The sequence below is a fragment of the Mandrillus leucophaeus genome, unplaced genomic scaffold, assembly GCF_000951045.1.
Source record: "Mandrillus leucophaeus isolate KB7577 unplaced genomic scaffold, Mleu.le_1.0 Scaffold27, whole genome shotgun sequence".
Lineage (NCBI taxonomy): Eukaryota > Metazoa > Chordata > Mammalia > Primates > Cercopithecidae > Mandrillus > Mandrillus leucophaeus.
The window spans coordinates 6976925-6985680 of record NW_012102809.1 but is presented as its reverse complement, the minus strand read 5'-3'; positions in this window follow the sequence as shown (position 1 = coordinate 6985680).

The window sequence follows — 8756 nt, the reverse complement described above, 5'->3', positions numbered from 1 at the left end:
GGGGGGAGATTGCAGTGTAGCTTAGACTCGGGGGGAGATTGCAGTGTAGCTTAGACTCGGGGGGAGATTGCAGTGTAGCTTAGACTCGGGGGGAGTTGATCATCGCTTGTTGATGATCTGAGCTCATGAGATTTTTTTTATGGTTCTGGGGGAAAGAAGTTGCAAACAGCTCAAGCAGCTCTTCCCTCTGAATTTCCTATTTCCACCATGCTTCTTTCCTTGGCTCCTTTGCGCTCCAGCCCCTCTTCACCACCCCCACATTGAATCATTGGCTACTGAGACCACTGTCAATTCTCCTACCTCTTTGGCTAAATCTGACAGCATTTAGGAGAAATTTGATGAGCTGTTTCCAGAATTGCTCACAAACCCACAGACATACAAACGTAACCACATACATACATACTACCACGCCATCCTTCAAATCAATGCTTTCCTGTTCTTGCTGTTGGAAAACCTCGGGATGAGGTGGCAGAGATGCTGCAATGATTGCAATTAGTTGGCACAACCCACGAAAATATGCGAGGTAGATAACAGGGTGGACGGAGGGGGCGGTGGAGCAAACGTTTCTAGATTTAGTCTGGATCTTGTTGCCGTAACAACTTGATGTAGATTTCAAAGAGGTAGGCTTTTTTCTTAATAATCCTTTTGAAAGCCAGCATCTTTACAACAAAAGCACTGAAAATAGCCAAACTTCTATCCACGGGCTTTTGTGGTCGATCGTTCCCTCTCCAGAAAGACCCATGGAAGTTTGAGATCAAGACCTAATGAGAGAAAAAGAACAGGTTTCTATTTTTCTATTTTTTTTTTTTAAGAAGGAGTCTCACTCTTTTGCCCAGGCTGGAGTGCAGTGGTGCAATATCAGCTCACTGCAACCTCCACCTCCTGGGTTCAAGCATTTCTCCCACCTCAGCCTCCTGAGTAGCTGGGATTACAGGTGTCCACCACTACGTCCAGCTAATTTTTGTTGTTTTAGTAGAGACAGGGTTTCACCACGTTGGCCAGGCTGGTCTCAAACTCCTGACCTCAAGTTATCCTTCCGCCTCAACCTCCCACAGTGCTGGGATTACAGGCATGAAATACCATGCCCAGCAGAACAGGTAATTCTTGCTAAATGCAAAATGCTTATGCCAGTGTCCATGACGTCTCACTCCAAGCCCAAAACACTGGGACTGATGAACATTGTTCTCACTTCTTCGATCTGTTTAATCAGTAACATCTCAGGTGGGCTCTTCACATTTATATGTTGTGCTTAAACAAAAGGTTAAACTATGTGGAAACTTTTTTTTTTTTTTCTTAAACATCAATTTTTTAGTCCTGTGTTTCTCAACCACTGGGCCATGAACTCTTGTGATGAATTTTTGCCATCTCACTTGCTTGTGTAATTCTCTTCTAGGCTACAGCATTTCCTTCTTGGACATTCTTTCTCTTCTCTGATTTCATGGTCTTCAGTAAGGAGTTTATAGTGTTACTAGAGTGTAAGAAGTATGATTTCCTCTACTTTTTGCTGCTCTAAATAATCAATGCTCCAAGATCCAAGTGTTTCTCTTCCTTCTTCCTTATACACTATACACTGTGTGAAGGCAGAGTAAGTATTTATCAAATATGATGTCCAAAGTGTGCATTCAACTGCATGACGTGGCTAACATGATCAAATTTCCTGCAAGGGTGCAATTCTTGTTTAGAAAGTCACTTATGGAAACAATATGGAATATTTTCCACATATCCTTGGCATGGACCCATTGTGGATTTGGCATGAGGAAAACCTTTTATACAACTTGACCACCTTCATTTAGTTCAAGTCCTTCCAGTGAGAAGTGGAAGGGGTTGATCTAGGAGGAATTGGGTGGTGTGTTTCATTGAGTTGTGGGCAGTGTCTCTGGGAGAAAGGAGGACATCTGTCCCTACTAGCTGATGCCATGAAAGTGTAAGCAGAGCTCAGACTCCTGCATCCTCCAACCTGTGGGTTCTGACATTCATGTGGGTTGTGAATGCAGAGAGAGAAACTTGTACATTAAGAAGCCCTCATGAATCTTCTGTGTTTCTCAGGTTCCCCTTGAGAGCCATTGTTGGTCATTTCATCTTTCTTATGCGACTTTTAAGATTCTTGGGGAAGAAAAAAAAGAAATAGTTTTTTGGTTACTTCCCACTGGGATACCTTACAAAGAAATAGTGGGACTGAAAAATGTGAAGTGGAACATAAATTCTGAAATACTCCAGAATGTGCTGAGCTCAGAGCCAGTGCTGGAAAAATGAATCTAAATCATAACTCCTCCAAAAGGTAAAACACCTCTCCCATTCAAAAACACAAATAAAATACATGTTTTCTGCATGCATTCAAATTTATAGTTCTTAAATTATTTTGTTGGATTCTGCTACATGATGTATATCGCCAATATTTCTGGTTTCCAGATGGGAAGTGGGAAATGATATGTTAATGAATTATAGATTCGAACCAAAGTTTTAAAAAAATGAAACCAAAATGTTTTTCAGTCAGTTCTCTTCTGTTTTGTTTGTTTTAAATTCAATTATTGTCCTGCTCAGTTACAAAATGTGACATTTGTCATTGCTTTATAGGTTTGGTTTTGCAAGGCCAGTGCTCAGGAGGTTGTTTATTTCCTTCTACTTACCTTGCCTGCAATTAGGATGTGTGGACAACAAGTGGATGATAGTGCCTTATAGCTCAGCCATATAAATGTTAACAAAAGAAAACTGGAGTGTTTTCAATTAGATTTTGCTTTTGACTTACCATTTCCTCCTAAAGTAGTTTATCACAAAAAATGCCAACATAATAACCTTCTCTAATAATATTAGTCATCATGCTATAAAGTAGTGATTTTTCTAGAGTAATGCAACTCCCAGTTGAAATTCTCTTGTTGTCTTAGCCTGGGTTTTCCCTTTGTGCTACTACTTTATCGAGGAGTAAACTCCCAGGGAGGATGAGTAAGGAACAAAGGGTGTGGGCAGGAGAGAAGGGAGGGTCAGTAGAAGTTGCGTTAATAAGCTGGCCATAGCTGTGTGTGGCTGGTTGCTCCATGTCATGTGATTGTCCTCTGAGAAGACAATATATAACTGTGTTGCATGACAGTCATCCAGGAGAAAAAAGGTGAAGAATTACCTACATGTTCTTATGTCCTTGCCCAAGGAGAGCCCCTTGGAGGCAAATTATCTTGCCCTTCTGGATTGCACACATCATTCCCATAAGCTCTGGCCAATGAGCTCCCTGATGAACTTTGTTATATTTTACTGACTCTTGGGCTGTTGTCAATGATGTAGGCATCTGGCCAGCTGCTTGGGGAATGGTAGACCAGCTGATTAAAGATACCCCCTTTTGAAGCCATGAGCTATGGAAACCAATCACAGCTGCTGGTCAAGTTGTCTAAGTCACTAACACGGATGTCCTCTTGATCAACACACCTTAGTAAAGCAGCTGTCCCCAGAAAGGGATTATCCCCCAGTTGCTTTGTGGGTAATGGTCAGGATGAAAGGGATGGGGGTTATTTAGGCTCATGCGAATATTTGGAATTTCATTCCCACCACTCCAGGGCATTATGCTTCTTTCTTTTCCCTAATAGTAGCTCCAAACTGGACTCCTTGGTGCACCCTCAGGATGGCAGCCCAGCCAAAAGGGACCAGGAGATTCAAATTTATTACTGATTCAGCCACCTGGATTCTCTTGTGGGATTGCCATGATCCTGGATCATGAGGATAATTGGCTGAGTACATTCTTACTGGTCCCTCTACGGTGGCCAAACACGGGCTATAATGGGTCTTGTAAGCTTTATGAAAAGACCTTTTTGTGGCTTTCAACTGATCCTTGTTGATTAAACATCTGGGTGCAAGTAGGAAATGATTGTACAAAAGGTGAAGTCATACCTACTGGAACAGGAAACTTCAAGTTTCTAATGGTGAAGGGAGAACAACTTTGACACATGAGGTGGGAACACTTTAGATTTCAGGATGTACAAAGAAGGAAAAACATTACCGATTTCTGTCTTTCAGTATCATCCCTAGATCTTCTTCCACTGGTGTCGCGCCTCTAGCTAGTCAGGATTCTTAAATTTAACTGATCCCTGGACCTGCCATTCTCCACTGGAGAGCTTTTGCTTCTATGGGATTGCCATTCCCCTTAACCTCACCATGTTTCCCCTGGAAACAGCAGGCCCCATTCCTGAGCTTTTCAGATACACAATACCTATAAACCCCTATTTATGAGACTCAGCCATTCCATGGAGTGAATGGATGTCACCCAGTTGGCGGCATGAAAAAAATGGACCAGGTTCTACTAGGTCCCTTCAGGCAGTCCCTCCAAAAATGAGGACTAGACTCAATTATTTGAACTGAGCAGGAACCCTAAGGCCAAACAGCTAGCCATAAGACTATGTTAGAGACACCATTAACTTGTGTCCTTGATAGATATGAATCACACTTTGGAGTCTCAATAATTGTAAGCAATATATTCTTTCTAGTATCACATGTACTTTCTGGGACTGTACTCATGTGGAAGCCAGGCATTAACTTGCCTTCCTCCTGAGAACACAGTGACCTTCACTTTAAAGATGATCATTAAAGAGAAACTCAAGGGCTTAAGAGGTTTCTACTAATAGGTCATTTAGCCTCAAATGACTGTAGAGATATCACCTAATGGGCATATCCTGGTTTACTTGGGAGGAGCTTCCCAGAGAGATAACTTACTTATTATTTATGTGTATTATGCAGACAATCATCCCTAAGATGGAACCCATCTAATTAGAAAAGGTGGTATAAAATTTGTTCCTGATCTTAGCTGAAGTGATCAGTAGCATCACCTAGAATCTAGAAGACATTCAGGTCAATCTCAACTCACTGGTCAGGGTTGTTAGGGATAATAGAATTCAGGCTTCTTCTTTGCAAGCCAGGGCAGTCTGTGCAATCACTAATGCATGCTGCTGTGCCTGGATTAATGCCTTGGATGAAAGTGGAAGGTTAATACAGAAACATAATGATAAAGTCGCCTGGTTTTATTAGACCCTTATTAGACGCCTGGTTTTATATAGACCTAAAAGGTATGGTTTATGGGAGTTGTTCAGCTGGTTGGGTCTGGGACACTGGTAGCATGACTGAGATCAATGCAGGTTTGCCTCCTCTTGCTGCTTGGGGTCTTATTAATAGTAGTCTCAATTAAATGTCATATGAAACAAGTGGAAAGGATTTGAGTCCTCATTGGGGGTCAGATTAATCATAATTATTGACAAAGTGGAGTACTATAGGGTAATTCACCAGAAGTTAGGACAGTGTAAAAATATAGGGTGGGTATCACTGGTAAACATTTCTTTATAGTTCTCTTGTGTTTCTGCATGCCTGACAGGCAAAGCAGTTGCAAGCAAGGCCCTTTGTTCTAAATTCTCTTTTCATGGATGTTTGTATAGCAAACATATCTCTATCTATGCTTGTTTATATAGCAAACATCCTTGGAACACAGGAATAGTGTATTTGCCTGGAATAAAGAGCCTACACACTGCTCATAATAAACCACTCATATTTTGCAACTTCAACCCTCTGCATGTGCAAGTGGCATCTGGTGCTCTTTGGATGGGATGAATGTACATGTGTGAATTAGATCTCAGAGAACTGACAAAAAAATGCTCACATTTTGGCCACTGCTATTGCTATGATTTCTAAACTATTTTTCATTTCTGACCCAAAAGTCTCAAATCTTTTACAAGCATCTCTAAAACTATAGCAGGCTAACTCATTAGCTTGCAAGAATGGTAAAATACCAGATCCTCATGGTTCTTGACAACATAATATTACTTATTATATACTACATACCATGTTATTATGTATTTTATACTCTCTAATACATAATTATATAGGTAATATAATTTTATGTTTTATAGTATCTAAAATGTATAATTATATGTAGTATATACTTTTATTTAATTATATATGCTGTATAATTATGGTACATAACAAATAAAAAATGTAAAAATATACATTATACCTAAAATAACAGTTATAGCTTATAAGCCAACAAAGGAAATAAAATGGAATTCTAAAAAATGAAAAGGAAAAAGGAATAAAAGTACAGATGTGACCAACAGAAAAGAAATAGCAAGATGACAGATTTAAATTTAACCTTACCAGTAATCACATTAAATGTAACTGATCTAAACACTGCAATTAAAAAGCAGAGATGGTCACCATGAATAAAAACAGAAGAACTAACTAGATGCTGCCTAAAAACACATTTTAAATATAAAAACATAAATAGATTAAAAGCAAAAGGACAGAAAGAGATATGTTAATAAAAAGAAACTGCAGTGGCTATATTAATGTCAGACAAAGTGGATTTCAGAACAAAAGAATATTATTAGAGATAAAGAAGGATATTTCATAAGTAAAAAGGGATCAGTTAATCAAGAGGACATAACAACCCTGAATATTTATGTACCCCAAAATAAAATTTCAAAATACATGATAGAACTGAAAGGAAAAATTGATAAATCTATAGTTATAGTCAGATATATCAATCTCAATAATGGATAGAAAAATTTGGTAAGAAATCAACTGATTTGAGCTAATTGCCTTTTATAAGACACTTTACCTAACAATAACAAACTTTTTGAAGTGCATATGAAAAATCTACCAAGATAAAGAGCCACTAAACTTCTTAGAGTATGCATAAATAATCATCAACTGAATATTGGTGGAAATATGAACCTAAAGGCCATTCTGGTGAGGTCTCACAAGGAAATGAGGAACATGTTGGAAACTGCAGGAAAGGTGATCTCTGTCACAATGTGGCAAAGAACGGACTGAACTGTCTTCTAGTGTTTTGTGGAGGGTAGAACTTGTGAGTGATGAAATTGAAGTTTTAGCAGAGGAGATTTCTAAGCAAAGTGTTTGAAGAAATGGTTTGGTTCCTCCTGACTGCTTACGGTAAAATGCAAGAAGAGAGAAGTGAATTTAAGAAGTAAATGTTAAGCAAAAGGAAGCAGAACTTAAAAGTTTGGAAAATTCTTAGCCTATCCATAGGGCAAAATATAAAAAGCTTGTTCTGAAGGAAAGGCTTGTTCTGAATCCTGAACAACAATTTGGGAAGGAGATTAGTATGGGTGTGATGCAGGGACCCAGACGCCCCAGCAGAAACACTGACAATTTGAACTGAAGGAGATAGAGCTGGAATGAAATAAAGAAAGGCGGTTGGACTTCTTAGATACTACAGGACCGGACCATAGAGATATTTAGCTGAAAATACACACTATTCTTCAAGACAAGAGAAGGACCCTGAATGGGATCAGAGATCATTCAGAGTAATGAGTCCAGAGCTAACAGGCTGCATTTCAGCAGTAATATTTTATTTGACTAGCACTGAGTGAGCTTCTTCACTTCTGTGAGGATATGGTAGTTTCCTTCTTTTATTCTCAACTCATCTTAGAAAAATCAGTCAATAATCAGTGGGTGATCTTCTTTGCGTGGGAAGTTGATGACAATCCACTAAAATTATGCAACTAAATTGACAACTAACGTGACCATTGCATAATGGAAATATTTAATAATGAAATTTCCAAGATCATCAATAGGCAAAGAAACTTGACATCTTTCCAAGTTAATTAGCAAATGTTTATCAATAATGCTTATTTTCTTAAGCAGTTTCAAATGAGATAATTTTAGATGCTTTCTCATTGAGTAAGTCATCATGTAGTGCTTGGGATGAGGAAAAACAACTAAAGTAAACTGTGTTTTGGGTTGCGTAATGTCAGAGATCAATGCATTGTTAAATAGAAGGCATTCCGCTTGGGAATGACTCATTTAGTCTTGGTTCTGCCCTTTATGTGAAAATGGAACATTCAGAGAAGCCTTATTTGCCATTGAGTATCTTTCTCTACAAAATTAGAAACAAATAACTAAGCCAAGGCTAGGTTTTGTGTCAATCAAATGAATGGGCCTGTAGATAAAGCTTTGCATTAGGATTCTGACATCCCTGGCAGAGAGATGGACTTTTCCCCCTTCATTAAATAAAGAATTCTACTGGAAAAAAACTGTGGTATTTTCATGGGTAGAATAACTCAACTCCATAAAGTTCTCCTCAAGTTAATTCAATGAACAATTAACAATTAAATAAAAAACGAAAGAGGACTATCTCTGTTCGATATCAAAACATATTTTAAAGTTACCAAAATTAAAACAACGTAGTGTTGGTGCATGTCTAGGAAAACCAATAAATGAAACAAAAAGTTCAGAAACAATACATATTAGTAATTTAGTAGATGATATGGGCTGAATTTTAATACAGTGAAAGAAAATAGGGAGTCCTGAGTTAATGGTTTTGGCTCATCTTTATAATTATCTGGGAAAAGGCTGAATTTCCATCTTACATATTATATACACAGAAATCTACAGATTGGCTATGATTTAGGTGTTCAAAATGGGAAAATTAAAAGTATAAAAGATTCAGAAAGTTTAAATACATAAATATTTTCTAATAATAAATAAAACCATTAAAAGTTGATAACATTTTTGACAAAACAATAGCATTGCAAAAAATTTTAAACAAAGTGAAAACACAAAAGGAAAAAGGGTCATTTTCATTTATATATGTATATATAAGCATATATATTTATATGAAGACCAAAACCCAACAGGAAAATAAAAAAGATACGAAAGGATAATTTCTTTCTTTCTTTCCGTCTTTCTTTCTTTCTTTCCCTCTCCCTCCCTCCCTCCTCTTTCCTTCCTTCCTTCCTTCCTTCCTTCCTTCCTTCCTTCCTTCCTTC